Consider the following 6,547-nt stretch of genomic DNA (forward strand, 5'->3'; position numbering starts at 1 on the left):
TTTAATAGTGCCGACATATAGTTATAGGGATTTACCAGGATAACTGCAGCAGACCCTGTATGTGTGAATACATTCCCTTCATTCCAACGTTCAATATATATGGCCTTGAGGGGCGTAGCTAATGTCTCCTGGGCCCTGGTGCGAGAGGCCAACTTGGGCCCCCCCCCCCTCCTTTTACGACCAAGTGATGCTATTGGTGTGTGTATATATATATATATACACACACACCAAGACAGATATTACCACTAACACCAGCATATTGGAAGAGAAAGTATTATCACCGTACATATTACCACCATACTGTTACTGACCAAATCCTGTATACTGAGACCAATATTACCAGTAATACCAGTATATAGGGAGGAAACATTTCCGCCACACCACAACCACTACCATCACCACCATATTGTTACTGACCAAATCCAGTATACTAAATCACCTCATCCAGTCATATAGAGGTGGCCCCAGCTCTACACAGGCTCTATACACCATATACATTACAGTGCAGATATATCAGGTGACTCACAGGGGGACGTCTTCTCTGATCGGAGTTCTTCCCTTTTCATCTTCTTCTCCATTTGCCCTGGGCCGTTATGAGAACTTCTCCGAGCCACGAATCGACAGAATCTGCCAGACAGACATATTAGTCTCCTCACTCTGACACCATCCTCATCTATATACACACTGCACATCTGTATTGGCCCCTTTACACCCTCATTTAGTGGGTAGCCCTGACTCTATGTGACCCCCTAATAATATATGCCCCCCTCTGTGTATTCCCTCTCCCCCTATGTTGCCCCCCCCCAAATAGATGGCCCCTCTCCCCCCATGTTGCCCTCCTTATAGATGGCCCCCTCTCCCCCCACCCTCCCTTATAGATGGCCTCCTCTCCCCCCTCCATATAGATGGCCCCCTTTACCCCCTCCCTTATAGATGGCCCCCCTCTCTCCTCACCCTCCCTTATGGATGGCCCCCTCTCCCCCCACCCTCCCTTATAGATGGCCCCCTCTCCCCCCCTCCCTTATAGATGGTCCCCTTCCCCCCTCCCTTATAGATGGTCCCCTTCACCCCCCCTCCCTTATAGATGGTCCCCTTCACCCCCCCTCCCTTATAGATGGTCCCCTTCACCCCCCCTGCCTTATAGATGGTCCCCTTCACCCCCCCTCCTCCCTTATAGATGGTCCCCTTCACCCCCCCCCTCCTCCCTTATAGATGGTCCCCTTCACCCCCCCTCCTCCCTTATAGATGGACCCCTTCACCCCCCCCTCCCTTATAGATGGTCCCCTTCACCCCCCCCCCTTATAGATGGTACCCCTTCACCCCCCTCCTCCCTTATAGATGGTCCCCTTCACCCCCCCCCCTTATAGATGGTCCCCTTCACCCCCCCCCCTTATAGATGGTCCCCTACACCCCCCTCCCTCCCTTATAGATGGTCCCCTTCACCCCCCCCTCCCTTATAGATGGTCCCCTTCACCCCCCCTCCCTTATAGATGGTCCCCTTCACCCCCCCTCCTCCCTTATAGATGGCCTCCTCTCTCCCCTCCATATAGATGGCCCCCTTTACCCCCCTCCCTTATAGATGGCCCCCCTCTCTCCTCACGCTCCCTTATGGATGGCCCCCTCTCCCCCCACCCTCCCTTATAGATGGCCCCCTCTCCCCCCCTCCCTCTATAGATGGTCCCCTTCCCCCCCTCCCTTATAGATGGTCCCCCTTCACCCCCCCCCTCCCTTATAGATTGGTCCCTTCACCCCCCCCTCCCTTATAGATGGTCCCCTTCACCCCCCCCTCCCTTATAGATGGTCCCCTTCCCCCCCCCCCCCCTGCCTTATAGATGGTCCCTTCACCCCCCCCCCCTCCTCCCCTTATAGATGGTCCCCTTCACCCCCCCTCCTCCCTTATAGATAGTCCCCTTCACCCCCCCCCCTCCTCCCTTATAGATGGTCCCCTTCCCCCCCTCCTCCTCCCTTATAGATGGTCCCTTCACCCCCCCTCCTCCCTTCTAGATGGTCCCCTCCACCCCCCCTCCTCCCTTATAGATAGTCCCCCTTCACCCCCCCCTCCTCCCTTATAGATGGTCCCCTTCCCCCCTCCTCCTCCCTTATAGATGGTCCCCTTCACCCCCCCCTCCTCCCTTATAGATGGTCCCCTCCTCCCTTATAGATGGTCCCCCTTCACCCCCCCTCCTCCCTTATAGATGGTCCCCTTCACCCCCCCCCCTCCCTTATAGATGGTCCCCTTCACCCCCCCCCCTTATAGATGGTCCCCTTCACACCCCCCCCCCCCTTATAGATGGTCCCCTTCACCCCCCCTCCCTTATAGATGGTCCCCTTCACCCCCCCCTCCTCCCTTATAGATGGTCCCCTTCACCCCCCCTCCTCCCTTATAGATGGTCCCCTTTCACCCTCCCCTTATAGATGGTCCCCTTCACCCCCCCTCCCTTATAGATGGTCCCCCCTTCACCCTCCCTCCTCCCTTATAGATGGTCCCCTTCACCCCCCCCTTATAGATGGTCCCCTTCACCCCCCTCCTCCCTTAATAGATGGTCCCCTTCACCCCCCCTCCCTTATAGATGGTCCCCCTTTCACCCCCCCCTCCCTTATAGATGGTCCCCTTCACCCCCCCTCCCTTATAGATGGTCCCCTTCACCCCCCCCTCCCTTATAGATGGTCCCCTTCACCCCCCTGCCTTATAGATGGTCCCCTTCACCCCCCCCCCCTCCCCTTATAGATGGTCCCCTTCACCCCCCCTCCTCCCTTATAGATGGTCCCCTTCACCCCCCCCTCCCTTATAGATGGTCCCCTTCACCCCCCCTCCCTTATAGATGGTCCCCTTCACCCCCCCTCCCTTATAGATGGTCCCCTTCACCCCCCTCCCTCCTCCCTTATAGATGGTCCCCTTCATCCCCCCTCCTCCCTTATAGATAGTCCCCTTCACCCCCCCCTCCCTTATAGATGGTCCCCTTCACCCCCCCCTTATAGATGGTCCCCTTCACCCCCCCTCCCTTATAGATGGTCCCCTTCCCCCCCTCCTCCCTTATAGATGGTCCCCTTCACCCCCCCCCCTCCTCCCTTATAGATGGTCCCCTTCACCCCCCCCCTTATAGATGGTCCCCTTCACCCCCCCTCCTCCCTTATAGATGGTCCCCCTTCACCCCCCCTCCCTTATAGATGGTCCCCTTCACCCCCCCTCCCTTATAGATGGTCCCCTTCACCCCCCCTCCCTTATAGATGGTCCCCTTCACCCCCCCTCCTCCCTTATAGATGGTCCCCTTCACCCCCCCTCCCTTATAGATGGTCCCCTTCACCCCCCCTCCCTTATAGATGGTCCCCTTCACCCCCCCTCCTCCCTTATAGATGGCCTCCTCTCCCCCCTCCATATAGATGGCCCCCTTTACCCCCTCCCTTATAGATGGCCCCCTCTCTCCTCACGCTCCCTTATGGATGGCCCCCTCTCCCCCCACCCTCCCTTATAGATGGCCCCCTCTCCCCCCCCTCCCTTATAGATGGTCCCCTTCCCCCCCTCCCTTATAGATGGTCCCCTTCACCCCCCCTCCCTTATAGATGGTCCCCTTCACCCCCCCTCCCTTATAGATGGTCCCCTTCACCCCCCCCCTCCCTTATAGATGGTCCCCTTCACCCCCCCCCGCCTTATAGATGGTCCCCTTCACCCCCCCCCCTCCTCCCTTATAGATGGTCCCCTTCACCCCCCCTCCTCCCTTATAGATAGTCCCCTTCACCCCCCCCTCCTCCCTTATAGATGGTCCCCTTCCCCCCCTCCTCCTCCCTTATAGATGGTCCCCTTCACCCCCCCTCCTCCCTTATAGATGGTCCCCTCCACCCCCCCTCCTCCCTTATAGATAGTCCCCTTCACCCCCCCCTCCTCCCTTATAGATGGTCCCCTTCCCCCCTCCTCCTCCCTTATAGATGGTCCCCTTCACCCCCCCCTCCTCCCTTATAGATGGTCCCCTCCTCCCTTATAGATGGTCCCCTTCACCCCCCCTCCTCCCTTATAGATGGTCCCCTTCACCCCCCCTCCCTTATAGATGGTCCCCTTCACCCCCCCCTTATAGATGGTCCCCTTCACCCCCCCCCTTATAGATGGTCCCCTTCACCCCCCCTCCCTTATAGATGGTCCCCTTCCCCCCCCCCCCTCCTCCCTTATAGATGGTCCCCTTCACCCCCCCTCCTCCCTTATAGATGGTCCCCTTCACCCCCCCTCCTCCCTTATAGATGGTCCCCTTCACCCCCCCTTATAGATGGTCCCCTTCACCCCCCCTCCCTTATAGATGGTCCCCTTCACCCTTCCTCCTCCCTTATAGATGGTCCCCTTCCCCCCCTCCTCCCTTATAGATGGTCCCCTTCACCCCCCCCTCCCTTATAGATGGTCCCCTTCACCCCCCCTCCCTTATAGATGGTCCCCTTCACCCCCCCTCCCTTATAGATGGTCCCCTTCACCCCCCCTCCTCCCTTATAGATGGTCCCCTTCACCCCCCCTCCCTTATAGATGGTCCCCTTCACCCCCCCCTCCTCCCTTATAGATGGCCTCCTCTCCCCCCTCCATATAGATGGCCCCCTTTACCCCCTCCCTTATAGATGGCCCCCTCTCTCCTCACGCTCCCTTATGGATGGCCCCCTCTCCCCCCCACCCTCCCTTATAGATGGCCCCCTCTCCCCCCCTCCCTTATAGATGTTCCCCTTCCCCCCCTCCCTTATAGATGGTCCCCTTCACCCCCCCCTCCCTTATAGATGGTCCCCTTCACCCCCCCTCCCTTATAGATGGTCCCCTTCACCCCCCCCTCCCTTATAGATGGTCCCCTTCACCCCCCCTGCCTTATAGATGGTCCCCTTCACCCCCCCCTCCTCCCTTATAGATGGTCCCCTTCACCCCCCCTCCTCCCTTATAGATAGTCCCCTTCACCCCCCCCTCCTCCCTTATAGATGGTCCCCTTCCCCCCCTCCTCCTCCCTTATAGATGGTCCCCTTCACCCCCCTCCTCCCTTATAGATGGTCCCCTCCACCCTTATAGATGGTCCCCTTCCCCCCTTATAGATAGTCCCCTTCACCCCCCCTCCTCCCTTATAGATGGTCCCCTTCCCCCCTCCTCCTCCCTTATAGATGGTCCCCTTCACCCCCCCCTCCTCCCTTATAGATGGTCCCCTCCTCCCTTATAGATGGTCCCCTTCACCCCCCCTCCTCCCTTATAGATGGTCCCCTTCACCCCCCCTCCCTTATAGATGGTCCCCTTCACCCCCCCCCCCTTATAGATGGTCCCCTTCACCCCCCCCTTATAGATGGTCCCCTTCACCCCCCCTCCCCTTATAGATGGTCCCCTTCCCCCCCCTCCTCCCTTATAGATGGTCCCCTTCACCCCCCCTCCTCCCTTATAGATGGTCCCCTTCACCCCCCCTCCTCCCTTATAGATGGTCCCCTTCACCCCCCCCTTATAGATGGTCCCCTTCACCCCCCCCTCCCTTATAGATGGTCCCCTTCACCCTTCCTCCTCCCTTATAGATGGTCCCCTTCACCCCCCCCCCTTATAGATGGTCCCCTTCACCCCCCTCCTCCCTTATAGATGGTCCCCTTCACCCCCCCCTCCCTTATAGATGGTCCCCCTTCACCCCCCCTCCCTTATAGATGGTCCCCTTCACCCCCCCTCCCTTATAGATGGTCCCCTTCACCCCCCCTCCCTCCTCCCTTATAGATGGTCCCCTTCACCCCCCCTCCTCCCTTATAGATAGTCCCCTTCACCCCCCCTCCCTTATAGATGGTCCCCTTCACCCCCCCCCCTTATAGATGGTCCCCTTCACCCCCCCTCCCTTATAGATGGTCCCCTTCCCCCCCTCCTCCCTTATAGATGGTCCCCTTCACCCCCCCCCTCCTCCCTTATAGATGGTCCCCTTCACCCCCCCTCCCTTATAGATGGTCCCCTTCACCCCCCCTCCTCCCTTATAGATGGTCCCCTTCACCCCCCCCTTATAGATGGTCCCCTTCACCCCCCCTCCTCCCTTATAGATGGTCCCCTTCACCCCCCCTCCCTTATAGATGGTCCCCTTCACCCCCCCTCCCTTATAGATGGTCCCCTTCACCCCCCCTCCCTTATAGATGGTCCCCTTCACCCCCCCTCCTCCCTTATAGATGGTCCCCTTCACCCCCCCTCCCTTATAGATGGTCCCCTTCACCCCCCCTCCCTTATAGATGGTCCCCTTCACCCCCCCTCCTCCCTTATAGATGGTCCCCTTTCCCCCCACCCGTACAGGCTGATAAAAAACAAAACTTAACTCACCTGACAACGCGCTCCCACGTTGATCCTCACTCCTTCGGTCTGTCCCCGGCTGCTGCGCGGCTGCTGGGGGTGTCGCGTCTTATCCCCGGCAGCGCGCGCATCCCAGAGCTCCCTGCGCGCCGGAACCGGAAGTCAGGGCCCAAGGCGCGCAGGGAGCTCTGGGATGCGTGCGCTGCCGGGGATAAGACGCGACATCCCCGGCAGCCGCGCAGCAGCCGGGGGAAGACAGAGTCGGACTCTTGTGACCGCAAGCAAAACAATGCT

The sequence above is a fragment of the Dendropsophus ebraccatus genome, chromosome 8 (genome assembly GCF_027789765.1).
Source record: "Dendropsophus ebraccatus isolate aDenEbr1 chromosome 8, aDenEbr1.pat, whole genome shotgun sequence".
NCBI lineage: Eukaryota > Metazoa > Chordata > Amphibia > Anura > Hylidae > Dendropsophus > Dendropsophus ebraccatus.